Raw genomic sequence first — 26,405 nt, forward strand, 5'->3', positions numbered from 1 at the left:
GCCTGGTGCGGAGGCGGGGGTGCCGGGCCGTGCCCCGCTGCCCTGGCAGAGACCCGCAGTGCCTCTGGGCTCACGGTTGGCGGTGGGGTGTGGGGTGTCCCTGAGCACCGCCCCTGCCTCACGAGCACCCTTGTGGAGGCTTTGCCGGGAGGGGGGATGTGTGGCCAGAGCTGCAGCCCCCAGCGTCCTGCCCCAGCCGGGCCTGAAGCTACCGCCCCGTACGCCGGTGACTTGGGGCCTTTCTCCCCCCGCCGGCCCGGCTTGTGCTCGGTCGCCTGTGCGCCGTTGGTGGTCCTGCTGAGGCCAGCTCTGGGCAGGGGGCACCTTGGCCTGGGCTCAGGGCGTGGCCAGGTTTGGTGCAAGGGGAGCAGTAGGGTGTGGACAGGGCCTCCGGCGGGCTCTGGAGGAGGGGACTGGTGTCTGGGAGCCAGTGAAGGAAAGCAGGCTGCTTGGGCGGGCTGTGTGTGGGTGGACCTCAGTGGGTGGGCTGGGACCTGCCCCTGCGGCCAGGGGGGTGCCAGTGTGCTGGTGAGGTTCAAAGGTTCTGTGGAACTGAGCGAGCTGTGCCCCTGGGGGCAAAGTCCCTGCCCCTGGTGGCGGTGACCAGAGGGATGGGGCTGGGGGCAGGGGTCTCTCAGCCCCTAACGCCCTTCATGTGCCGGGAGTATGCGTGGATCGACGCTGGCGTCTGGTGGGCATGGGTGGGTCAGGGCCAGCAACGTCAGGAGAGCGCGAGCTGGGTCAGATCTCTTGGGCCCACCATCTGGGCTCACGGGGTTGGGGGTCTGTCGTTCTGTCCAGGGCTGCACCCTGGGATTTGAGTGTGTATTTGGCTCCAGTAGACCCCAGAATTACAGCTGCATGGCCATGAATCCCTGGGGCCGAGCCCGTGGGTATCGCCCACTGGGGAAGGCCGCTCCCAGGGGGGGCTGTGGAGGGGGCAGGGGGGCGGGCAGACTGCCCGTGACGCAGCTGCGTGGATAGTGCACGCCTTCGCTTTCTGCCCTCAGCCCTCCCCTCTCCTTCCGGCCAGGCCTGCCTGGAGGTCCCTGGCCCTGCTGAGCCCCCTTCGCCATGCCCTGGACCCTCATTCACCCCTCTGTGCAGAGCATGCGCAGGCCTGGGGTCAGGACGAGCAGGCTCTGGGCCGGGCGGGCTTCTCGGCCCAAAGATACCGGGAGGCGTCCTGCCTGCCACGCGCTTTGATTGAACAACCTGTCCGGGGCGACTGGGCAGCTGGTCAGTGTCAGGCTCGCACGGCAGGACGCGCGGAAGCCGCCCAGTGCTCCGCGGGGAGGGAGCGAGGCGGTGAGGGAGGGGACGGGCCACGGGGGTCCCCGGGGACTGGTGCTGCGGAGCAGAGCGCTAAGCCCAGCTCCGGCCTCGGAGCCCCTGGCCCCACTTGCAGCTGGGGCTCCAAGGGGCCCTCTGCGCCTTTGCCCCTCAGTTCCCTCGTGTGTAAAGGAGGGTGCAGGTCGGTGTGGACAGTGCGCGGGCGGCTGGAGGCTCCCTGGGGCTGCCTGCAAAGAGACTCGTGCTTTCTCGGAGGCCTGTAGTTTCTGCCCTGCAGTGGGCACCTGGCGATGGCACCGGAAGGATGGTGCCCGTGGCCCTGGCTCACTGCATACCTGTGTGGGAAGTGGAAGGCACCTGCAGGCTGGGGAGCCCTGCTCTCGGTGCCCAGCCTGGCTGAGGCCGGGGCCTTGCTCCGCCTGTCCTTCCCCTCCTTCTCCTCGGGCGGGAGTCTCCTGGCCACCCTCGGGGGCTGCTCCTTTGGGATGGTTTTCTTCTCTGTTCAGAGGCGGAGGTGGGAGGGAGGTGGGCCAGGCGTCCTGGCCCCGCTCTCACTGCACGTGGGGACACTTTCCAGGGAACTGGGGGTCCTGGGCCCCTGCTGGCAGTTGAAGCACCTCCCCTCCCCGGCTCTGCATCCTCGTCTGGACCTCCGCTGGCATCAGCACCTCCGGCTGTGGCTCCGTGACAGGCCGAGGGTGCGCGTGCCAGAGGCCAGGTGTCACATGCCTTTCTCACCTGGCCACGCTCCAATTCTTTGGGGTGGGTGGGCAGAGCTTCTCCTCTCCTGGTCAGTGTCCCCTCCTGGGACACAGGGGCAGCCCACTCAGCCTTCAAGAGAAGCCTTTGTAGCCTTGAGTGTGACTGCCCACGTGCGAGGCAGTCCTGGCCTTAGGGGCCGGGCGCCCAGACATTTTGCTCAAGAAACGTGGTGCTGGGGACGGGCTGGTCCTTCTGGAGGGTTGGACCAGCATTGGAGGTCCTGCCGTGACAGGACTGGGGCCAGGGGGTCATGGCTGTTGACCTTGGGCCCCAGCATCCTTCTGCCGGGACTCACCCACTGGAGGCCCCCTGACCAGCAGCAGGGTTCCCGAGGCACCCAGAGCAGGGACACAGGGAAGGGAGGAGCCCGTGGCCCCGGGGACATGCAGGGTGCTGGCTGTGGGGCAGGCAGGTGTCCGGCCCCTGCTCCGTGGGCTCTGCTCCTCCAGACTGCCCTGACTTTGTCAACCCAAACTCGTGTCCTCCTGGCTCGGGGAGGCCCTGGAGAGGGTAGGGATTCTACACCTCAGGAAACGTGACCCCCTCCCCGGCTTGTGAATATTTCATCAACGATTAAAAATTGAAGCTGAACTGTCCGCTGCTCGGGGAGGGCAGAGGGGGGGCGCTGCTTCCGTGTCAGGCCTGTTTGAGCATTCTTCTTGGTGACGGAGCCATGTCAATTAGAAATGGCATTGCAGTTTAAAAATGCTGTTCTGTGGCCTTCTTTAATTAAGGCCGAGACGTAATCACCCATCAGCTGCCGTGAATGAATTTTTGACCATCAGAATGAGAGGTGAACGGGGCACAGCACGGTCAGAGTGGGTGTGCAGGGGGCCTCGGAGACATTGGTGGGGGCCACGCAGAGGCTGTGGCCGGGCCTGGGGGTTGCAGTGGGCATGTGAGTTGGTGTGGGCGCTCTGGTCGTGCATATGTGTAGGGTTGGGTGGGGGAGCCTGGTCTCTGTGCGCGTGTGCGTGTGTGCGCCCCCCCCCCCCCCCCCCCCCGTGCGGGGCTGGGCGGGGCCCGGATGGCTGAGGTCTGGCTTCCCGCTCATCAGGAGACCTGCCGTGCTTGCCGTCCCTGGTACCTGGGGAGCTGGAGCCCTGAGGTCACACAGGCAGCTTGGGGCTCGCCAGGGCCCCAGGAGTGGTGTGTGAAGGATAGGCAGGTCTTGGGTGCAGCAGGGGGACAGTGTTCTGGGCCCTGGGGCGGAGGAAAACAGGGCCCTTTCCCCGGGCTGCACAGGTGGGTGGTTGGATGGCTGGCAAGACAAGACGGGCAGGCCAGCTGACACCGGGCTTCCAGGCCTGTGGGAGCCTGGGCTGGGATGGACAGTGTCACTCCAGGTGGGCGTGTGGGGATCCCTGGCGGGCGCACTGGGTCAGAAGGACAGGGTGGTGGTGGCATCCGGCCAGGCCTGGTGGCTGCTTGCCAGGGCCCTCCAGGGTCTGAGAGGCCACATCAGGGCCCCTGGGTGCATCACAGGCACCAGGGAGGGTGCAGGGGCCCTGCTCTGGGCCCCTAGGCAGGCAGCGCAGGGCTTGGCAGTGCTGCCCTGCCCCTCCCAGCCTCGCTCCTGCCCAGCAGCGGGCAGAAGTGGCCACTCGCCAGGCAGCAGACTGCCCAAGGCTGAGTGTCTGGACCACCCAGCCTCCAGCCACTCTCCTGCTGGGCCTCTCTTGTTTTCCTTTGGCGGATCGGAGCTGATCCCGGCTGCTGGCGGGTGCTGAGCAGCTGCTTGGCAGGCTGGCTGGACTCGGGGCGTCCCTTCCCCCAGGCGCAGGTGCCGCGGAGTTGGCTGGGGGGCCAGTGTGCAGCGCCAGCACGGGGGGCGGCTCCGCGCTCTGTTCTTGCTGTCCCCGTGCCTGTCCCGCAGGGGCGCAGAGAGGGTCCTGCTTGCTGTTGGGTACAGTTAGCTGCGAGAGCAGGGGTGCTCCACTCCCTTTGGGGATGCTGAGGTGAGGCCTCAGCTGGCCTCTCTGGGGTGGGGGGAGCTGAGGGCTGAGTCTCCCGAGGTGGGGGCCCATATGTTCTCTCTCCGCATCTTCCCTGGGCGTGTGGCTGTGGTCTGCAGTGCCGTCTTCTCCCTGCTTTTTTGTCTCTCGTTGGAGACTCCACCGCGCTCCCTGCACGGGCATCACTGGGCAGTGTCCACCTGGCTGGACCCTGCGGCCGTGGGTGGCCGAGTGCGGTGCTTCTGGCCATGTTGTGCGGGCTGGGAGGGGCAGGCCCGTAGCTGGGGGTCCTGGGGGCCGGGGACCCACTGAACTGGCTCAGCTGGGGAGGAGGTGGGCTCGTTTTCTTCATGGGGTAGAGGGCTTCTGGAGGCGTGTTCTCAAATTTCCCCCGAAGGTGGAGTTTCTGGCGGCCCTTTGTGGGGGACCCCGGAGTCTGGTGGCCCGGGCTATGCGCCTGCACACGTGCCTGTGTGTGCATACATCTGTCTGCGTGCAGGTGTGCTCACACCTGTGCACGTTGGGCTGGTCTCCCTCCAAGCATTCCTGGCTTTAAGCAGAGCTTCACTGGCTTTCAAGAGTCCTGACTGCCCAGGGATTCACCATCAGCTTCTTGGAGTCTGTCTGTCCCCGGCGCGCACCGAGCCTTCCTGTCCTCCTCCAGGTGGTGCCTGGCTTACCCCTCCCCTGAGTCAGCGGACAGTCTGTTCAGTCCACCTCTGGGCAGGAGGCTCGGGGTACCCTCTGTGTGGTGATGCCAGGCCTTGGGAAGGGAAGGGGGTGCCTTTGGAACGTGATTCGTTTATAGGGCTGGGTGTACCCTTTTGGGAAGTCAAGCCTCCTGCGATCTGAGTTTCCTGACCTCTGTTGGTCAAGGTGATGTTGGCAAGACCCTGGGACAGCTCGGAACCTATCCCCAAGCCAGGCTGAGGGTGAGTGCAGAGGCTTGGTCTGCGGTTGGGGGAAAGTGTGCCAGAGGCGCTGGTTCAGGTGGGGGCAGGGTGAACGTGAGGTGCTGCCTCAGAGAGCAGTGCTCCCGGGCCCCTGGAGAAAGGGGGCCAGGACTCACACCATGACCGCTCTTGTCCGGGAAGAGACCTCTCCCACCCCTACCCTGGAAGGCAGAGGTGTGTGCAGCCGGCATTCCTGCTCCAGTTGGCGGAATGGATGGGGCTCAGCGGCGAGGAGTCTGGGCCCCGAGAGTGTGGTGTGCTGTGCTGGCTGGGCGACGTCCGCCAGGGAGGACGGGACAGGAAGACGCACGTGCCGTGTGGGGTGGCCGAGGTCTGCCACCTGCCGCTGCTGCTTCACTTGGACTCCTCCACCCAGAGCTGAACGATGGGGCCTGTTTTTGTCGAAACTTGTGCAGAATTTTGCACCGCGTGTGCCCGGGTTACTCTGCGTGCTCTCTCCATGAGCAGCCTGGTGCAGAAGGCCTGTGGGGTCTGCCGAGTGCTGGGGTGAACGCGTCGACCCCGTTGACTGTAGCCTTGCATCGACCCGGCTGCCGTTCAGGGTCTTGCGCCCGGGCCGCACCCCAGACCAACTAGATCAGCAGCCCTGGGGGCGGTGCCTGGGCGCTAGGGCCTCTCTGCGGCTCCCTGGCGATCCTAATGTGTGATCAGGTGAAGACGCACGGGCTAGGCGCGTGGGGGCCGCATCAGCGGGGGCCCTCCCCCTGGCTCCATGCATGCGCACATGTTCGCGTGTGTTGGGCGTCGCGTGAGGTTTAAGTCTTCAGGAGCTCTGTTGTTGCTTTAAGTCTCAGATCTGGGTCAGACCTCCCTCCTGGGCCCCAGGCCCTCCGTATTCCTCAGGCGGCGCTTATCTGAGTTCTCCATCAGCGGCTTCCCTCCGTAGACCTGTGCACTCAGACTTTCCTTGCCGGCTCCCATGGCCTTGGGTGGCCTCAGGGGCTGAAGGAGGTCTCACTGGGGAGTTTGGCAGCCTGCCCCAGAGTTCTGGGGTGTTTGGACCAGAGGGACCCCCAGAGACTGGCTCTGCTGCTCGCAGGAGGCTGCATGAGTGGGGTCTCCGTTGTAGAAAGGCCCAGGAGACATGATTCCAGGAAGAACGTGCATTCCTCTCTCATCTGCCCAGGTTGGCCTTGGGGTCCGGATGGGGCTGTGGCTGGGCATCCGTGAGCCCTTCTCTGTGTCTGGCTCCCCTTTGCGCACTGGCAGGTCCTCGGGCTTGCGTCTGACTCTTTTCTCCTCCGGCGTCCATCCTCCCCCGGAAGAGGTGTGGGCCCAGGCCCCAGGATCTGTGATGTGGGCTTCCTGGGTTGGTGTGAGCAGTGCTGGGGGGGCCGGGTGGTCTGAGCTCCCCAGCAGGGCCCTGTGGCTGGTCCACCTTGGAGGGGGCAAGAGCCCTTGTCCAGCAGGTCCGGGCCGGCCGGCACTATTAGCCGAACCAGCCCCACCCTCAATGTGGGTCCCAGACGCATCAGGGAACACTCCTGCCCCCACCCCCTCCTAGCCTCAGCCTCCTGGTTTGCCCTCGGGAGGGCTGGACTGGTGAGCGGTGCTCAGGGCTCAGCCAGGCCTGGTGGGGGTGACGGTTCCTTGCTTGTCAGTTTCTCAGTGGGGCTTCACTGTCTTGGGTGGGGTTGTGGGGAAGGAGAGTCATGGGCCGAGATTGAGGGGGGCGGTGGAGCCCAAAAGGAGAGATAAGACAGCATGTGTCTGTGGCCAGGGCCCGGTGAGGGCTGCTGAGGGTGGGGGAGGTACCCAGCTTCTGCCCTCTGTGTTCTTCTGCCCGGAAGGCTGCCGGGTCCTGGCAACACCACAGAGACAGGTAGGGACCCAGCCGTCATGCGGCCTGCAGTGCTGCTGGGGACTTTCTCCCAGGGCCCTGGGCTCTGCCTGCCCTGGGCTCTGCATGTCCTGGCATGCTTTGTGGCACCTTGGTCCCAGGGGAGTGGAGGGTTTGAGGCTGGCCTGCTCTCTGGTGTCAGACAAGCCCTGGGTGGGGGAGGCTTGACCATGGCCAGGTTTGGGGACAGCCACCTGCCCTCTGGGATGGCTGCTGGGCCTCGATGTCCCCCCCCCCCCCAGAGTGGCAGGGCTGTGCTGCCCATGGGGAGCTGGCTGGGAGAGCGTGAACCCTGCTGGGCTTGGTTTCTTCCCTCCCACCCTGGGGGGCTGGGGCAGGCAGGGGTCTTTCTTGGGAAGCGGTCGTGCCCCCAACCGACTTCCCAGCCCCCAACCGTGTGGACTGTGTCAGGCTGTTGTGGGTGACCCCCACAGGGGAGCAGGGGCCCTGGGCAAGTTACTCAGCCAGCCACTCTGAGCCTGGCTTTCCTCCATAGTGAAACCCAGAGAAAAAGTCCTACCTTGGGTTTTTGTAAAGTGGAAAAGAATCGTCTAGCTCACACCCAGAACACACACAGGGCGTGGCAGTCGGGCTGGGCTCATGAGAAAGGTTCCTGATGGATGGCCTGGCCAAGGGGGCTGAGGGATCCCACTGTGCGCGCCCCGCGTACCCGCCACAGAGCCCCGCACGTGAGGGCGGCTGGGCCGACCACCCTCTACCCAGGGAAGGCTGGGGGAGAGTTAGTGCCTCACCCAAGGGCGCGTGTCCCTCTCCCCCTCTCCCCCAGTGAAGGGCCTAAGAGCCCTGGGTGCCAGCCACATGGCGGTGATGATCCTGGTTAGGGGCTCTCGGACTGGGACACCCAGCCGCGGACGGGGAATGGTGGACTCTGTCATCGCGGTCCTGCTGGAAGGACAGGTCACAGTGTGGCTGGTAGCAGGTTTGTTCTGCAGTTGGGAAAGAGCGGCTTTGTCAGGGGGTACGGCCACCCCGCCCCAGCCTCACCCTGCCCCGCGGACGGCTCAGCCCCCACCCTGTGACAGAGGGCGTCTCCCTGGGGCCCTGCTGGCCGGCCTCCTCTCAGCCTGGCACCCAGCAGGCAGGTGGCCCAGAGCCCCAGCGGCCAGGCCCCTGCAGGGTGCCCCCAGGAAGCCTCGGGCCCTGCACAGGGCTGGAGAGCAGTGGAGGCACAGCGAGGGCAGAAACAAAACAAAACAAGAACCCACCCCCAGCCCTCAGCGCACACCCCGTGTCTCCTTATCTGTCCCACAGCCTGTTGCAATCGCTTGCTTGGTGCGGCGGAGAAATGCGATGCAACAGATAGTGTCTGGGCCAGTCCGACGGGTTTGGTTCCTGCCCCAGATGGAGGGGAGAACCTGGCTGGAGGTCACTGCCTAGGAGCGGGCGACAGCCTCTTGCCTGCTCAGCTGGGCTCCTGGCAGGTCCCAGGAAAGGGGCCTTTGCACCGAGCTGGGTCTGGCCTCGGCCCCGCTCTTGTAGCTGTGATGTCAGGTGCTTCCCTGGAGGGTTGGCGGTGGAGGGTGAAAGAGCTTGCCTGTCTGCTAGGACCATTCACAGCGAGTGCAGACAGGTGAGGCGCAGGCCCGGGGACAGCTGTGTCAGTGGGGAGGGTGGCAGCTTCTGAGGCCCCAGTGACCATCGCCCCCAGCTGTGGCCCTGGCGTCCAGGGGACTGGCTGTGGTGGACATAATCAAGAGCAGATTTTAGGTAGAAAATGCTTTACCTAACCAGAAGTCAGATTTCTGTGAGCCAGAATCTTCTGGAACACAGACATGGGCCAGAAGTAGGCGGAAAGGAAACTTGTATGTAAATCATGGTTTCTTAATAAGTTTATCGGTTTTGCCCTGGTGACCTTTGACTTATCTTATCGTAGGACAAGACCTTGGGGACAGTTTGTAGCAAACCCGAGTTCAGCAGGGAGAAGTGACAGCCAAGGAGGAGGCAGAAAATACCAATTGTGACCTGAGCCACCCAGTGGAAAGCTGGGGATGCCTCAGTTGTCCACGGTGCCCCGGGGAGCACGGGGATGTGGTCCGGAAACCGAGCGTGGGTGGCCCTGGGATCTTTCTGACACTCTGGGGCATGGTTGGAATGAGGTGTGATGCTCCTGTGTGTTTTCATGGACAGACCCTGGTTGTCATCTCCTTCACAGCGGTCCCCACGGGAGGCCCTGAGTCGCTGCTGTGAGTACCACCCCAGTGCACTGCCCTGGCCCCCGGCCCCTGGCCCCTGGCCAAGCGTGAGCTCTTTCCCTGGTCAGAGCTGAAATGGTAGGCCCTGCCCAGCAGCCCAGCCTGGGTGTCCTGGCCTCATGAGAATCGTGGCCTAATGAGCCCTGAGCTGGGCAGGAGGCCAGTCAGACTGTTAGTGGCCACATTCAGGCAGGAGGTAGGTGAGCGTGCAGGGTATAGTTGGGGTGAGGAGCAGGATATGGACAGTTGCAGTCCTGAGAAAAGGCCTCCATTAACTTGGGCTGGGGTGGAGCTTTCAGGAAGGCTTCCTGGAAGAAGCGACAGTCTGCATGTCCAGACAAGGGAACAGCATATGCAGAGGCCCAAAGCTGAGAGAGAAATTCTGGGTTTGTGTGGGGAGATCAAGAGCTGGGGCCAGGCGGGTCTCAAGAGACCCTGTCTGAGGTCTGGACTGGACCCTGTGGGAACCGTGGGAGCACTGTGTGCGGGAACCAGAAGGTCCAGTTCCAGAGAATTCTCCAGGAATCCAGGAATCTGGCTTTCCAGGCTTCTGTTTGGGTGTGGTTCCAGCAGAGCAGTGCTGCCTCAGGCTGTTCCCCGCCCGGCTCCTGGCCCAGGCTGTCAGCAGGACCGGGCAGGGCGCTCAGCCCTGCCAGAGACAGGCCGTTCCCGGTGCGGGCCTGGGCCAGGGCTGGGGTCTCCGGGAGATGGCAGCGGCCGCCTTGGGAGTGTTGGCAGGTCTGAGCGTGGCCTGCGTGTGAAAGCACGCTGCGCAGGCGGGCGGAGGGCCAGGAGCCCTGCGATTTGCCATGGTGAGCTCAGGGAAGGGTGTGTGGGGGGGGGTCCCAGGAGGGAAGGAAGGAAGAGGTGTCGGTGGTGCCCTTGTGGGCCAAGCCTCCCCCTCACCCCCCGCCACGGCAGAGGGGCCCGTTCAGTTCAGGGAGCATTTATTGAGCACTCCTGGGTATAGAAGCTTGGGGTGAGGCCCAGGAGGAGACCGGGTCTGCAGCTAGAGGGTGGGGGGCTGGGCGGAGGCCAGGCGAGGACCGGGGTGCAGAAATGGCCTTGAAGAGCTGTCCTTGGCTGCCTGGGGTGAGAGCGAGGGGGTGAGTGTGCCTTTTGGGTTGGGCTCTGGGGGTCCCTGCTCCATCCGAGGGTGCCTTAGGGCCAGATTTGAAAGCCACTGATCTCACTGTGTAACTGGGGGAGACTGAGGCCCGGCAGTGGACACCCAAGGGTGTGCGGAGCCTGATAAGGGCGTGCGGGGCTCAGTGGCTTTAACGGGGCTGCCCCGGGGCCTCTTATGTTTTGGAGCATGCCCTGACATAATTATCCGGCAGTAATGAGCCAATTAGTTGCTGTGGTTGCCCCCCCCAACCCCCACCGGGCACTTTACTCTCCTGCCTTCACTTTCCCTCCTCCTGCCTCTACTCTCTCTCTAGTGCTCCTGCCCGGGCATCCGCCCTCCTCCCAGCCCCCCAGCCCCTTATCCTCCTCTCAGGGGACACTGAGCATGGCTTTGTCTGCTGGAGGTGCTGGGCTGCGGGGTGGGACCCTGGAGGAGGTGGCTAACACCCCTTTCCCCATCAGCGGGCCTGGATTGATTTTTCCTGAAGATTGATAAAGACCCCTCACTCACTCTGCTAATAACCCAGTCAAAAACCTAGTAGTCATCTGTGGCCCGCATCCCAGGAGAGGGCAGGGTCCACGTGGTCCTAGGGTCCAGAACCAGCTAGGGTCGAGCCCTGGTGTGAGTAGGTGGCAGGCTGTACCCCCACTCCCACTGGGGTTTGGAAGGTCCCGTGACAGCTTTCGTGCTCGGGCCGCGCCCCAGGCTGCCCTGTCTGTGTCCCTCTTGGGCAGGGCAGCCCGGAAGGGGCTCTGGGTAGGCCTGGCCTGTGAAGGGAAGGAGCTCACATAGCTGAGGCTCCTTGTCACCCCACCGAAGGGCAGGGGAGGGCTCTGGAGCCGCCCGGGGTCCCAGGGCTGGCAAGGGGGCAGGGAGCCAGGCAGGGCAGTGTCGCAGTGACGTCATCCCCAGGGCTGGTTTCCTCTCGGCCCCTCCAAGGAGGACTTTTCCTAAGGCCTTCCTTTCTCTGTGTCTTGCCTGGGGGCGTCCCAGGGTCCCTGGGCTGGACTGGGAGCTGCTGGGAGCTGCAGGCCTTGCCGACCCGGCCACGGGGTGCTGTGCCGGCGCCTGGCTGCCGCCTGAGCTGTGACACGCTGCACATTCGCTTGTCGCCAGGGGTGGGGGCAGAGCAGGCAGGAAGCAGCTGCTCCTTCCCGCTCCCACCCCTGCTGATCATGGGATCGTGCCCCGTGGGCCTGCACCAGCCCCGGGTTCGAGGGTGGCCCCCCTGAGTCGGCTTCCTTTCCCGAAGGACTGGCGCGGAGACAGTGTGGGCCCCAGGTGCCTCTCCAGATGCTGCCGCTGCGGCTCACAGCGGTGCCCGGGTCTGCCGAAGGCTCTTTAGCAACAGGTCGTGGGCAGGGAAGAGGTGCTTTGGGCCCTGGGCACAGTGTGGGGCCAGGCCTGGGATTGGGGCCACTGAGAGAGGAGTGCTGGCTCGAATCCAGGTCCTGGGGCCCTGTGAGTGGGGGCTGCCCCCAGTAGGGCCACGGCCTGGGACCTCTGCCTGGGCTGGAGGGTAGACACGGGACTGACGGGGGCACACCTCAGGGGGGCTGGGCTCTCAGGAAGTCAGAGCCCCCCAGGACTGCTGTCTGTAGCAGGGAGGGCTGTGGGGAGGGGGTTCCTTCTCTGGTGGCTGTCAGAGTCCCTGCTGAGCCCTGTCTTCCTGGTCTGGGGTCTGGGAGCCCCCTCTGGTGGTCTTGGAATCCAGGAAGCCTGGCAGGGTTTCTGGGGTGCCTCCTGCCAGAGAAGCCCCACACTGTGTCTGGCTGGGCCCACAACTCCCTTTGGTAAGCGCGTCCTCTCCCTGCTTCTGCTCGGCTCTTATCTGATGGGAGAGAGTGGGCCTTTTAGTGTCAGACTTGACTTTCCCACATGCCCTGCCATCTGACTCATCAAATTAATGTAGTAACCATTTTGCTGATTTGTTTATCAGCTAGTGATTCTGGAACTTTCTCTGGGTTAGGCTCCTGGTCCCGGAGCTAGAGGGGAACTTGGAGATCCTGTTTAATGTTCTCATTTCACAGATGGGGAAACTGAGGCCTCCCTCCAGGTGAGTGGCTGCCTCTATGGTGTTCCCATCCCCTCCTGGACACTGCCCTGGGTTCCATGACCAGCTCGAGCTGAGGGTCCACTGTGTGCAGGGGCCTGTTTGAGGACCTGCCCCACTGTCCTGTGTGTCCCACTCTGTCCTTCTCTCCCTGCCCCGTCCAGCCCCAGTCCATCCGATGGGGGGCGGGCAGGTGCGGGTGATACCTTGGGCTGAGGGCACGGAGGTGTTGGGGCTTCTGGGGACCCAACACTTCTTCAGGGACCCCGTGCCCTCAGTGGCAGTGCCATCAACTGTTGGTGACAAGCTTTTTCATGCTGTGATGTGTGTTTCCCAGCTGCCAGGCAAGCGCCTCATGGATCTGATTCAAACCAAAGGGGCTCTGGAGGTTCCTTGTTTGGGAACAGGCCTGTGACTCTCAGGGCTGCCCTCCATCTGCCTAAGTGACCAGGTGGTGGTAGAAAGTGCTGGAACAAGAGCTCAGAGCCTGAGTACCTTGGGTGTCCTCCCGGTCTGACCCGGGTCAGAGATTTCCCCTGCCAGTCTGCAGACTGGGGACAATAGTGTCTGTCCCCTGCAGCGAGCACCCTCGGGAGCCAGGATAGTCCCGCTGCCTTGCTGGGCTGGCGGCTCAGCTCCTGTGGGGACAGCCCCTGCAGTGTGGCCATTGAGCTTGGCCGGCTTCCTGCTGGTGGGAGGAGCTCCAGCTGTGGCCCTCTCCCAGCCTGAGCTTGCCCCTGGCTTGCACCGCCTCTCCTGGCTTTTGTCCCATCTCCCCTGTCGGTCGGCTAGGGAAGGAACATGGTTCGGAAGGGTAAGCTGTGCTTGCCTTCAGTGGGTCCCCATCACTGCTGGGCTAACCCTGCGTCCCTCAGCCCCTGCCCGGCCTGGAGCCTCAGCGCAGGTGCAGGCGTCCCCCAGCCCAGACCACCCCCACAGGGGGCTCCTGCTCCTCTCATGTGTCTCGGGCAGAGGTCTCTGCCTGGGATGCGAACCTCTCCCGGACCCCTTCCCCCAGCTGGGGTCCCCATTGGATGCTCCTGCAGCCCGCAGCATTTCTTCTTTGTGCCTCAAGCTCCATGATTTGGGTGGCTTGTCCCCGCCTGACCGTGAGCTTGGAGAGCGCAGAAGCCGAGCTGGCTTCGTGGCCACTGTGCGCCCAGCAGCCTCCCTGGGGCACACCGGGTGAATGCACTCCGGAGCTCCTGAGCACCTGCCCCGAGCCAGGTGCTGGGCTGGGCATGGATGCATCTGCAGCCAGTTCCTCCGAGGAGGAGAGACGGCGGCGGGGTGGCGGGGGCCGGGCGCTGCTGGAGTGAGACTCAGGGTCTGCCTTGGAGCCAAGCCCACCACCGCTTTTCGTGTGTCCCTTGTCATCTGTGGCTGAGCCAGGCTGGCGGGGCTTCGCTTCACTTCGCTGCACACCTGAGCCCTCGCCCTCCCTCCCTCCCGCACCACTCTCTTCCCATGGAGCTGGTGAAGCGGGTGCCCCTCCCTCCCCCCTTCCCGGGAACTCCTGGGGCTGCTGCAGTGCTCTGCCCAGGGACACAGACCCTCCTGGGGTCACTGTGTCTGGTGATGGATGGACCCCGAGTGGTGGCTGTGGGCCCGTGGGCAGTGGGACCTCATCGCTCTCTGTCCCCACACATGCCGCCGCGGCAGGGCTGCTTTGGTGGCGTCCCCTCCCCTGCAGAGCTGACAGGCCGCGCACCCACCCCTTCCCTGCCAGGAGCAGGGAGGAAGGCGTCCATTTAGAGGATCAACTAATTTCACACCTCACTGGTTTCCCATCTGAGCACCCATCCCTGGTGGGCCTGGGCTGGACCCCGCACTCAGGCTCTCGACTGAGGGCCTGCTGGCCTGCTTCTCGCCCCTCACCCCTGCACGGGCGCCTGTGTCTGTGGCTCTTTGCTGCTGTCTGGCTTGTGGGACGTGCTGGTGCCATTGCCGGCAGGGCCCCAGGTGGTACGCATGGCCAGAGGGCCGTATGACGTGCTGGCGAGGACGCCGCCAGGAGCCCTGTGTCCGAGCCGTGCCGGGTACTCCGAGCAGTCTGCACTTGGCCGATATGATAGTGCCGCTGCCCGTCCTCCCCAGCACGGTCGGCGCTGCGCCTTTCTGACACCCAGAGCGCCCCACATCCGGGGCAGTGCTGATGGCTGGGGCAGGGGGATGGCTTTCGGGCAGGTGCGGCCCTGTGACTTGTGAGTGGGCCTTGGGTCCCCGACTTTCTGTCATCTGCACTTGTTTTAGCCGTGTGGGGAGAGCCTTCTATCAGAACTTTCCAGCTAGAAAAACCCAGCTCATCCTGAGAGAGGGTGGCTTTCTCCTCTTCCCATGCTTCTCCTCCTGCCCCCTCTTCTGGACTCTCCCACGGTGGTGACGGGACTGTTCTTGTTTTCCCTCCAAATCTCAAGGTGAATTAAGACAGCTCGTTGAGCCAAGCTTCTGAGGTCCACAGTGTCTTGTTCGTGAAGTCCAGGTGATCAAGGACAGGGTACAGAAGCCCTGGGGTGGGCAGGGCAGAAAGTAGGGTGAGTGTCCGACGTGTGGGCACCGGGAGGCCCAGCCGATCTGCTCAGAGGCTCCAGGAAAGGCCTGGCACTGGTGTCTTTGTTGACAGTAATGACAGCAGCCCCTTTTGGGTCCCTACCTGTCACGGGTCGCAACAGCCTAACAGGGCAGTTTACAGCTTGGAAGCTGTGGCCCACCTGGACCTGGCCTCCTCCAGACCCTCTGGGTGGCTTCTTGCTGGAGGTGACCTGGGCTGGGGTCTGCCGGGCAGGGGCAGGGAGGTGGTGGCCGTAGGGTGGTCTGGGAGTTTGGGGAAGACCATCTGTGGGACCGTGCTTTGCCCAGTTCTGCTTGTGGTGACTGCGGGGCTGTCTGGGACCCAGCCGGGGCCCCTGGTGTTGGTGGGTCAGGAGAGAGGAGCTGGGCGTGTAGGCTCCGATGCCCAAGGCAGGGCTAGCCTCTTGGCCCTGGCTGGTGGCCCTGGCCTTTTGATTGTTACAGATGAGGACATCTATCCCTTCCCCTCTGTGTACCCTGCGTTCTACAGAGGAGGAGACAGGCTGGAGAGGGCCGTGCCCTGTCCCCGTCACCCCGTGTGCAAGGGGATCAGTCCTGCAGTGTCCGGGGGCGTCTCCTACGGTGATGGCTGTGCAGGTTTGGGTGGGGAACGTGATCGGGTTCGGGATACCGGTTGCGCACCAGGCCTTGGGAAAGCATCCGTGTGTGCTGTCTTGTGGGGTCCTCTCAAGAACCCCCTTTAAAGATGAAGAGATGGAGACCCAGGCCACACCCCAGCAGCCCAGCAGCACCTGGCCAAAGCCCCTCTGCCTGTGTGCTGTTTCCTTTGGGGGCAGTGGTGCCCAGGTGGGCGAGCCAAGGAGGCAGTTGGGTCCCAGGCCCTGGGTGTACCCGGAGCGTGGGCTGCCCCTGCCCGTGTGGACGGAATTTGGCAGGTACGCCTGCCCCTAAGAAAAGCAGCTGCACCATTGCTCCCGCGTGAGACCTGAGTGTTCTTGGCTTATCTGTGGCTTTGCACACAGCGGCCTTGGTGCGGACAGGGGGCCCTGGTGCCGTGTGCGGCCAGGCCCCCTGCTCCTCCGGCCTTAGCCATTGCTAGCCGGACGAGGCGGGGTGCCAATCCCAGTGGCTTGGGCTGTGTGTGGACTGGGTCCTCACTGTCCCTCAGTGGGCCAGTTGGGCTGGTTTTATGTCTGTCCATGGTGGCTGCAGACCCTGGCTGGGGCTGGCTCCGAGGGGCCAGGCAGACTCGTGGAGGGGCACTTGGCACGCTCCATAGAAGGAAGGGAAGATGTGTCAGGCAGAAAGCGTCCCCCCATCCCCGTCATCCTGCCCAGCTCAGGCCCGATTTGGGAGAAGGGTTCCATGTGGGGTGGGGGGCTTGGCCAGCCGTGGAGGTGCGTACAAACACCAGCAGTGAAGCTGGGCCCTCTGTGAGTTGGAAGGTCGGGGTGGGGGGTCAGGCGAGTGCTTTCTAGGAGCATGTCTGTCTTGGCTGGAGCCTTAAGACCGTGGGGTTTTTGTCTGGCGCTGCTTGCGGCCCTTCCTTTCTGCCACTTCCTCAGCATTTCAGGCCAGCCCCCGAGAGCTTCAGCGGCAGCCTTGTAGAGGTGCCTTGCCAGCCCCAGAGGGGAGATCGAGGCTCGGAGATGCTGGGGCCCCCGCGGAGTGGCCGTGGTCCTGGGGGGGGGGGGCGTCTCCAGCATCGTGCTGCCTGGGTGGTCTGCGACGTGTGGGGAGGGGGAGCGGCCTCTCCTCTCCCACTGCACGGCTCGCCGCCCCTCCCGGAGCCACGGGCCTTGGCACGAGCTCAGGAATCCCACATTATCTCAGCCGCTTCCAGCTTCCTCAGCAGGGCGCGGGGCTGCTCCCCTCCCGCACCGGCCACATCTGGAACCCATTACCTTGGGGTGTCGGCGCGGCGGGCTTCCGGGGCCGTGCAGGCAGCACTCTCCCCGGCATCAGCCACAGCTGTGCCCCTGGCCCGGCCCCCTCGGACAGGAGAGGCTGGCCTGGGGCCAGCGTGGCCGTGGGAGGGCAGGGAGAAGTGTCCCTCCCCAGTGGGCGTGGGCCTCCCCGTGAGGAGCCAGGTGGGGCTGGAGAATGTCTCTGGCTGGCCTGGTCTTCCAGCTTCCAGAACCAGCACCTGGAAATTCAGTGTCAGGGTCTGAAGGGCCCGGAGGGACGGTCCCCGGTGTGTGGGGAACTGAGGGCCAGAGAGGCGGGTCCCTTGCCTGAGTCCTTGCAGTGCCCTGGGACCAAGGACTGAGCCCTGCCTCCTAGACGGCGGCCCCTGCGCGCTGTGGAGACTGTGCTCCTAGGAGGGGCGGCCGGGGTGGCGGTCTTGGGCCTCAGTGGGCAGGTGGCACAGAGAGTGGTCCAGGAACCCGCCGCCTGGGGACGGGATGTGAACCCAGGCGGACTCTCAGCCTTTGGCCAAGCTGTTGGGCCATGCGGGGAGTGTGTGCTGGGCTTCTCTCAGCGGGGCCTTCGAGGGGCGTCCTGGGCATGGAGTTTGCCCCGAATGCCGCCTTCAGGCCTTCATCGCCCATCAGTGCGGCGAGCGTGTGGGGGCAGATGCACCCGCGGGGGGCACGGAGCCGTCCTCAGTACCTGCAGATGGAGAACTGCGCGGGGCGCTGTGCCATCCTGTCCCTCGGCGGGTGCCACCGAGGACCCGCCCCGCTTGTCCCTGGCAGCCACGCTGGTTCTGGGCCCGGGCTCAGCCCACAGTTTTTGCTGACCCTGCAGGAACTGCTAATTAAGCTAATAGTTCCCAGAGCTCCCTGACATCAGTTGACGGGATCAGCCTTGCTGGAGAGACTCAGTGATAAGACGCTCCCCGCCTGCTTGGTGTAATTTGTTATTAAACAAACACTGCTCGGTTCATTATGAAGCCATCTCTGTCCTCCTCGAGGTGCCGCTGGCGTCGTCGTGCTCCAGGCCTGGGATGCCCGGCCAGGGCACCTGGCTTCCGGGATCCCTGGGAGCTGCAGCAGGTACGGACTGGGGCCTCCCTGGGCCCTGGGGTTTCCTCCCACTCTTTGAGGGGTGAAGCCAGGGGCTTCCCCAGCCTGGGCCAAGGGGTCCGGGGGAATAGCAGCTTGCAGAAGATAAACAGCATGGGAGTGGTCACATTAAAGCTCCATCTTTGGGGCCCCGTCTGAGCGAGCCCAGGTCCCTGGATGGGCCTCCTCCCGGTGAAGGAGGACACGCCTGGCTGTATGGCCCTGCCTGCTTCCGGCTTTGGCTCCTGCAGTGCCCGGTGTCCCCACAGGCTCAGCAGAGGGCTGGTCTGGGTGTGACAGGGGTGTGACCAGGCCTCCACGAGCAGCTGAGGCCCCTTCCAGAAAGGACAGCAGCTACCCTCACTCTGGCGTCCCAGGGCTCGGTGAGGATGCCCTGTGGGCCTGGGGTTTCCCTTCCAGGGCCAGCTAGCCCCTGCCATGTGGGACAGATGCTCCCTGTGGAGTGACAAGGCCTGGGCGGCGGAAGTTTCTGGAGAGCTGGTTGTCCTGCTTTGAGTGAGAGATCAGGTGTGCCATTCTGTGGGTGGTGCACGCGTGTGTGTGTCTGTGCATGTGTGAGTGTGAGGGCCTTTTGGGCCCCGTCGTCCCTGCGAGCTCCCCACAACCTGGCCCTGTCCGGGGCCTCCTTGCTCCCCAGGTGCTTCCTGGGTTTGGGAGTCCTGGGCCCGGTTCAGGATTCCACCTGGGCATCTGGGTGACCTCTGGAAAGCCCCTTCCCCTCTTGGGCCAGGTGGGCACCCATCCCCCAGCTGTACCATCGCCTCCTGCAGCCTCGTGGTTCAGGGGGGAGGGGGAGGCTGAGTTGGGAGGCCCCTTTTCCCAGCACCTGCAACCTTGCTTGTGTCCGCTGCATTCAGCCACACACACGCGCGTGCATGTGAACTCGTGCCAGACCCCCGACTCGAGTGGATGAGCACGGAGTCAGCTGTGCCTCACGGCGCAAGGCAAGGTCCTTTTCCCTCTCAAGTGTTGGATCTTCCTGGGCTGAAGATGTGGCAGGTCGCTGGGCATGTGGTGGGGGCACCTCATGGCCGGACCCCCTGCGACACGGCCTGGGCCTGGCACTTGGTCTCCCGATGAGGGGGCAGGAAGGAGGATGGTCTGTCCTCACCAGGGGATGACTGCGGGGGCCTCAGCGGGCCATGTGGGGTGACGGGTTTGAATGTCCTCACACTGAGCTTAAACCCTGGTTCCACTGCCGCCTGGCAGAGCCCACCCTGTCCCCTGCAGGCTCCCCTCGGGGCGGCTGCTCCCACTGCCTGGACCACTGGGCCCCCTCCGGCCTGGCTGGCTCCTCTTGGGCCGGGTTCTCCATGAGGCCTTTCCGGGCCGCCAGGACCACCCTGGGCCTCCCTGCCTTTCCACCCCCAGTTCCCTCTCTTATTTGCATACAGGTTCGCCCTGTGTCTCCCCCAGTGGGCTCTCTGCCGTGTCCCTACATCTGGCGTGAGAAGGCAGGCCGGTCTGCGTCTGACAAAGGGCGCGTGGTCACCCCTCCTTTGATATTCGGTGTCCATGTTGGTGCGGCCGGGCTGTGCGGAGCCTTTGGGGTGTCAGAGTGCCCGCTGCAGCGTGACGGCCCAGTCGTCCTTCTTCGTCACCCTGAGCTGTCCCCAGCAGTCGGCTGGGCGTGGTGCTGAACTCCTGGGTGGGGACACCTGGACAGAAGTGTGGCCCCTGGGAGCCCGTGGTGTGGTAGAGCCCCGGGTGAGGCTGCGGGGTGGCTGGGGCCAGCAGTGGCAGGCCCTGGGGGCCTTGTGCGTCACGGAGCTCGGACCATGGAGGGGTGGGCCAGAGGGAGCCCTGATGCCTCCTGACGCACACGTGCTAGGGGCGGTGGTGGCCGCGTGGCTGGCGTCCGGGGTACCATAGTCATGGAGGGAGGCAGTGGCAGCGCAGTGGCCAGCGCAGTGTCCCCTCTGCTAGCTCATTTGGGATGACTCCCAAGGGCCTGGGGTGAGGCTGCGTCATGCTGGCCGGGGGGTGCCCATGCCGGGACCTTTCTCCCCAGGAGCTGGTGATAGAGCTGGGGTGGGGGGTCAGTTGGCGCTGGGGCTCCTGGGTGGACTCTGGGGTCGGCAGGTGGTAGGGCCCCGGGCGAGTAGACAGTCCCTATTCCCAGGGACCCCATCAGACCCCCACCCCAACTAGAACTCTTCCCCCCTGCTGGCCCCGTGGAGGCAGCGGGGCATGGGGTCAGAGTGGGGGCCCGGCTGCCCTGCTCCTTCAGGTGAGGCCTTGGGTGAGTCCCTTGTCCTCATGGGGCCTCTGTTTCCCCTTCTGTGGGGTGGGACTGCCCTGAGAGCTTAGTGGGACCATGTTACTGGAGCAGGGGGTCCCCCGGAGTAGCAGCTGCTGTCCTCGGCCCTGCTGTTGAAGTTGAATGAAGGCACATGGGCTGCAGGCTGGCTCCGGGCTCGCTGGGCGGTGCCGTGGGGCACGTGTGCACCCGGTTTGAGCGGGCCGTGTGAGCAGTGAGGGGAGCCCATGCTGGCAGCGTGCCCAAGGGCACCAGGCTGTGGGCGAGGTCCACAGAGAACTCTTGTGCTCATAGCATGGCCATGGCACGTGGGCCTGGAGCAGAGCCGGGTGGCTGATTTTAGGCCCGGTACCCCCTGGCTCACTGGGCCTGCAGCCCGGCCCTGGGGTGTGCGACAACAGGCTTGGGGGTGGCCTTTGGCACCTTTGAAATGACCCTGTCTCTGCATGTTCCTGAGGACAGGGGACGTCACCCAAGTTGGGGGACAGCAAGGGGAGCTGAGAGCGCTGTGCCCGAGGCCAGTTTCTCCCCTGCGTGGCACGGCATGGCGGGCGGGCAGGCCGACGGGAGGGCCGTGGCCCTTTCCTGGGTGCTGCTGCGTGTCGAAACTAGTCGCTGACGTGGCCAGGGGTGTTGAAATCCAAGTGCTCATGGGTTTCCCAACATCCTGCCAGCCCGTCATAGGACCCAGTGGTAGGAGCCTGGGTGCCAGACCCAGCCTAGGCCTCCCTGTCCGAGTGCCCAGCTCCCTGCTTCCTCCCTGGGGAGATGAGGAGAGGCCATTCTCCCCCCACTGCTGCCCAGGCTGATGGCGGTGGTTGTGGCATTAGGACAGGGTGACATGACCCTGGGCCCACGTAGTGTTTGTGACTTGCCCATTTTATGTAGATCACTCGGCTTTGGAGTGGGGGGGGTAGGATTTGAACCCAGGGCTTGGAGTCTGTGCCGTTGCTGCCCTCAGGGCAGGAAGGAGCAGGGAGGGGAAAGGAGGAGCGGAGGCGGTCAGGGACATGGCGCGGTGTGCCTGCACTGGTCTCGTGGCAGATGGCGCAGCCAAGGGCCCTAGCCCCTGTGCCCTCTGACGGCCTGCCCTGGCCGGGCATGGGCCCCTTTCCTGACTGACCCCCTAGCGAGGAGACCATGGGAAGTGGGGAGCCTGAGGCAACCCTGGGAGGGGCGCTCCTCTCCCTTCACCTGGAGCAGGGCCTGGTCCTGGACTGCCCTGCAAGAGGACAGATGGCCACTGTGGCTGCAGTCACTGATCGTCCACTGTGCTCCAGGCACCTGACCTTGGGGGGATCAAGCAGTCTTCCTGTAACCCCTGGGGTTCGCGTTCTGATGCTTGGTGTTCAGAGGTAGAAACAGGTTAGAGAGCCGGCTGACCTGCTGGGGTCGCATAGCCAGTGTGCAGCGAACCGGTGCCCAGGTGTCCAGCGAACCGTTGTCCCTGGGATTCCTCTGGGTCAGACTTGGGGGGACATGGTCCAGCAGGAGAGTGCTCTCTTGGGGGCACATCCCAGCTCTGCTCTTCTGAGCGGGCCCACCTTGGACAGGTGGCCCAGGGTCCCCAGGGGGACACTGCTGGCCTGGGCCTGGAGCTGGTTGAGAACACTTCCAGTACCTGGTTCTGTGGGTGAAGGGGAGCAGGACAGGGGCCCACAGGACAGTGAGGCCCCCTGCTGCGGGGCGGGGGGGCTGGGCTTCTAGGAAACCTGTGGTCAGGCCTCGCCCTGGCTGTGGCGTCTGATTGTCGCTCGTCAGCAGGGGAGGGGCGCTGGAGACCGTCTCTTACGGAGGAGGAAGCAGGTGCCCAGAGAGGATGAGGGGCCGGGCCTGGGCCACACAGCGAGGCAACCGCCAAGCCGGGGGCCGTGGAGAAGGGGGCCTCGGGAGACCCGCGCTCTGGTGAGGTGGACATCTCCGTGGTCGGGGTGGGGAGGATGCTGTGGGTTACCCTCGGGCTGGGAGTGACCCAGCGGGAACTCCCGTGACCCCCGAAGTGGCTCTTGGTTATTGAGCACCTGCCCTGTGCCCGGGCTGTGGTTGATGCCGCCTGCTCCTGTGGGTCTGCCGGGCACCGGGCAACCACTTACGTCCTCACACAACTGCGTCTGGAGGGCTCATCTTCCAGATGAGAGCATCGTAGCCCAGAGGGGTGATGTCGTTTCCTGTAGTCTTGGGCCACGAGAGGGTGGGACTGGACATGGGCCCTCGTCTCAGTGCTTCCTGCTGCCAAGGGTCCCCCTCATCTGTCTGCCACCCTCCCTGTGGCCGTGGCCCGGGGGTCTGTCCCGTCCTCACAGAGTGCAGGGGTCGTTTTGCGGGGCGATGTAGGAAACTACTGTGTTGTAGCTGGAGGAAGATGAGTGGTGCCTCCTACAGAAAGCCCTCCCTGATGTCCGCTCCCAGACAGCATGCCTTTCCTGCTGCTGTGCGTCAGTGATAGCTCTGTGGGCTCCTGGGACAGTCTGTCTTTGGACAGCTCTCCCTGGGCAGGGCCCAGCCTTGGTGATCTGCCTACTCCTGGCACAGGGGCAGTGGAGGAACAGGTGTCCTACTGGTGAGCGCTCCATGACCCGTGCAGGGAGCTGAGCCTTTCCGAGGACCTGAGCCCTCGGACCCAGCGGGGTTGAGTCCCATGCCTGCGGCCCTTCCCGGCCTGGAGTCCGAGTCGGAGTCGTACAGCCAGGAGTGGAGCCCAGGCCTGCTGGCCGTGGGCCACCTGCTGCTTACCACCTGTGGGGAAGGGTGAGGAAAGGCCAGCTTCATGGTCCCTAGTCCACTTCCACTGCCTCCTCCTGGCCACTTTCTTCATATGTGACGGCGTCCCTTTGCTCAGAGAGGTGGCTTAACTGCTTGACTTGCACAGCTTGCCAATGCCTTGGGATCTCTTTAAAACTTGGTGCTTGCTCCGCTGCTTCTTAAGGACCATGGTGAATCCTGCAGTCTGTACTGGCCCGTACCTCCCTTTCTCACCTGCACCCTATGCGTGGATTTGTTAAGTCTACGTGGGACCTCTCTATGCCAGGTCCTAGGCTAGGCTCCAGGCCAGGCCCCAGGGATGCCTGATGAACCAGTTGGGGCTCCTGCCCTCTGGAGCCCCCAGACTTTAGCAACCTCAGACAAGCTGGCTTGGGGCTCTCTCGGGGCTGTGTGGTAGAGGAGGTCCCTACTCTGGGTGAGAGGATCAGGAAGGCATCCTGGAGGAGGTGTTTAAATTGGGTTGGAGTGAGCCAGGAGACACGTAGGGGAAGTTTCGGCCCAGGGAACAGCCTGTCCAAGCCGAGAGGCCCAAGAGCTGGTGTGTTCCTGGAATGACCTGGTTCCAAGGCTGGGGGTGGAGAGTGGGCAAGCCCGGAGAACACGGGCGAGGGGAGGGCGGGAGGTGGCCGCTGTGGCTGTGGTTGGCCCAGGCACTGCAGGAAACCTTCCCCCCTCCAGAATGGCCCCTGGGCCCTCGCTCAGCTGCACAGTCAGGGTCTGGGAGATGAGGGAGCTTCTTGGACGGAGACTGGGGGGGTTCCCTGGGGGGACCTTGGCCCTTTCTGGAGTTCTGGGGTGTTGCTGGGGGTGTTGGTTCTGGGCAGCTGGTGGAGGCTCCCAGCAGGCCCCGGCCCAGAGTAAACCCTGGTTCATGTCTGGGTCAGCCCAGGGACTGTTCGGATGGGCTGGCGTTTGAGTTCGCCAAGCGGCCTCTTGTCGAGGTCAGACCTCTCATCTTACAGCCGAGGACACAGGCTGGAGGCAGATGGGTGGCGGGGGGGTTGGTGCTGGGCAGGGAGCTCCTGCCCCCCCCCCCGCCCCCGCTCCTTCCAGCTCACCTGGGGGCAATGGAGGGGCTCTGGGGGGTGGGTGGAGTTTTGGAGAAAATCAGATCTGCGTTGGCGTGGAGGGGGCTTTAGGTGGGGAAGTTTGTATAAGGGGCTGACAGGGAGATGCTGAGATTCTGTAACCCCCCTCCCCCCGAAACCCCCAAACCAAGCACCCTGTAGCTCTGTCATCAAAGCCAAAGAAACGTGGGAGCCAGCCACGGCGTCCCACCCAGCCACGGCGTCCCACCCAGCCCCGGCTGGTGCTCCTGTCCTCTTGCTGCGGGACGGCCTTTTTCTCGAGTGCAGGTAGATAGTGGCCTGTCTCACTATTTAATTTTAAACAAAAATGCAGTATGGGTTTTTGGTTTCTGTCAAAGTTGGGATCTCCTGTAGGAAGGGACCTGCCCTCTTGGGACTGGCCAGACCTTCTCATGGCCAGCGGAGGACAGGACCAGAGCACTCCTGGAGAGGACCCGGGACCCCAGGGGTCCTGTGCTGGTCAGTGCCCTCCTGTTACCCTGGGGGCATTCCCCGGGGCTGGGGCGTCATAGTGGCTGCTGGGCCCCCCAGGGCGTGCATGCGGGCGTGTGCTGCGTGCCCTGGTGTGCGTCCAGCTGCGCTCCCCTGCCTGAGTGGTCCCCACCCCGCTGCGGGGGTGCCGGTTCCCGCCAGGGCCCCTGATGTCAGCATCCCTGCTGCCCCGCTCTGCTGCCCCTCCTTCTCCAGCTGCCTCCTCCCCTCTCCCCCCCGCACCTTGTGCCCAGGCAGCCTCGGCCTCACTGTCCGGCTTCCGCTGACCAGCTGTGTGGCCTTGGGCAGGTTGAACTGCGTGTGATGGGGCCTCACTTTCCCTGTCTGTAAAAAGACGGTGACCTTGATGAGCTGTGTGCTGTGAAGTGCCCTGTGCTGGGTCTCACGTGTCGGGGGTGTCAGAGGACACTGGCAGCGCCCCTCCCCGGCTGGCGTTTACAGCCCTTGGGCACCGGGCAGGGGCCTTCTGCTGTCTGTAGATGCACGGCCTTTGGGAGGGACTTGCCCAGCTTCCTGCACCAGAGACCGAAGGGTCTGGGCTCTGAGTCCGTATGGGCTGCGGGGTTTGAGGGAGGCAGGAAGCCACAGTGGGGGCCAATGGCACTGGATTTGGGGAGCCCGGGCAGGGCTGCAGTGGGTGGGTGCAGGACGCGCGCTCTTCGCCGGGCTCACTGCGCGGGTGGGCTGGGCTGAGCTTACCTCCAGGCTGGGCCTGGTCTGTGTGTCCTGGCCCCACACCCTCCCTTCCTCCCAGGCACACTTTCTGCTGCCATTCCGGATGGGCCAGCAGCTCCCCCTGGAAGCCCTGAGACCCCTGGCCGAGGGGTGAGCCTAGTGCGGGGCTGGCACTGGGGAGCAGGGACCCTGGCCGGCCTTGCTTAGCGTCTGGGACCTCATGGGAGACAGGACTCCAGGCTCGTTGCTTCTGAGCTGTGAGGCCAGGGGAGCCCTCCCTCTGTTCCTGGGGCCCCTAGGCAGTGTTGGCGGTGACTGCTCTTGGCCAGCACCAGGGGTCATTAGGTCACGGATGGGCTGAGCTGGGTACCCCCCAGTCACCCTGTGCCATCTCCTAGTGCAGGGGTGGTGACCCGAGTTCCTGACTGTCTGACCAAGGAGCCCACTCGCTCTGGGGCTGTCTGTCCGGGTGGGGCCCAGCTGAGCGGGGGGGCCCCCATTGTGTGGCCCCCTGGCAGGAGGCCCCTGTGTGGCACTGCCTTGGGCTTCGAGGCAGAACGTGCTGGCCATAAACAGAATCTCCCATTCGTGTGCAGCTCTGTGGACCTCGGCCTGGGGACCCCACGTGGCTCCATCAACCCCATCACCTGTCTTGACGGCTGTTGCTCCGTCTCTCTGGTTTTTCTTGGATGTCATGTCAAGGGTCACTCGAGTGACCCGTCCTTCCCGAAGCCTTGCCTGCGTGGTGTATGAGCGTTTTGGTAATGAAGCAGGACCGTGCCCGGTGAGGCCCGCTGGGTGCCAGCTGGGTCACCCAGGGTCCAGGCACCGCCACCACCTTCTCCAGCACAGGTGTCTGCGGGAGCACGGGGTGGTGGGGGCCTTGCCCCCAGTGTCACCACCACCAGAGGAAGCAGGGTCCCACGTGGTCCGGTCCACACACACCGTCTCCCCCTGTGTTGGATTTTGGTAGCAAGCAGTGCCCTGTTCTGAGGGTTTAGAGTTTCTGTTCGGGGCTCTGCTTCCTCCCTTCTTTCCGCTCCCGTGTGCGAGTGTTGTGTTGGTCACAGCTTCACTTCTGGGGGGGCGATGGGGCGCTGAGCACGGTGAGCACGGGGCTGGGGCAATGCCAGGGTGGTGGGGCCGGGGTGTTGTGCTGACTGCCTTTGGGGATTAGGGGTGCCTTCAGCTGGAAGTGGGCAGGGGCCATGCGGGCGAGGCCGGGGCGGGGAGGAGGGGAGAGTGCGAGTGAGGAGGGCTGAGCTCCCGGGGGTGCCCGGCCACCACGGGTGTTGCGTGTGATGGTTGTGCACAGGGCCCAGCACCAGGACCCTGCCCCCCCCCCCC

At 64.4% G+C, this 26,405-nt stretch overlaps 1 protein-coding gene across 3 annotated transcripts in view; it reads left to right on the plus strand.

The window, feature by feature from the left end:
* RXRA (retinoid X receptor alpha) overlaps positions 1–26,405 on the plus strand; it is a 133,556-nt gene that overhangs the window by 23,569 nt on the left and 83,582 nt on the right. For 2 of the 3 annotated variants that reach the window (XM_040632160.1, XM_040632158.1), the window contains exon 1: positions 21,853–21,945. The exons of the other annotated variant lie outside the window; for it this stretch is intronic. The gene's annotated coding sequence lies outside the window, so the exon portion shown is untranslated. Of the gene's footprint in view, positions 1–21,852; positions 21,946–26,405 lie in introns of those variants that run through there. 3 annotated transcript variants of the gene reach the window in all.

This window comes from Ursus maritimus, unplaced genomic scaffold (genome assembly GCF_017311325.1).
Source record: "Ursus maritimus isolate PB19 unplaced genomic scaffold, ASM1731132v1 scaffold_17, whole genome shotgun sequence".
Classification (NCBI taxonomy): Eukaryota; Metazoa; Chordata; class Mammalia; order Carnivora; family Ursidae; genus Ursus; species Ursus maritimus.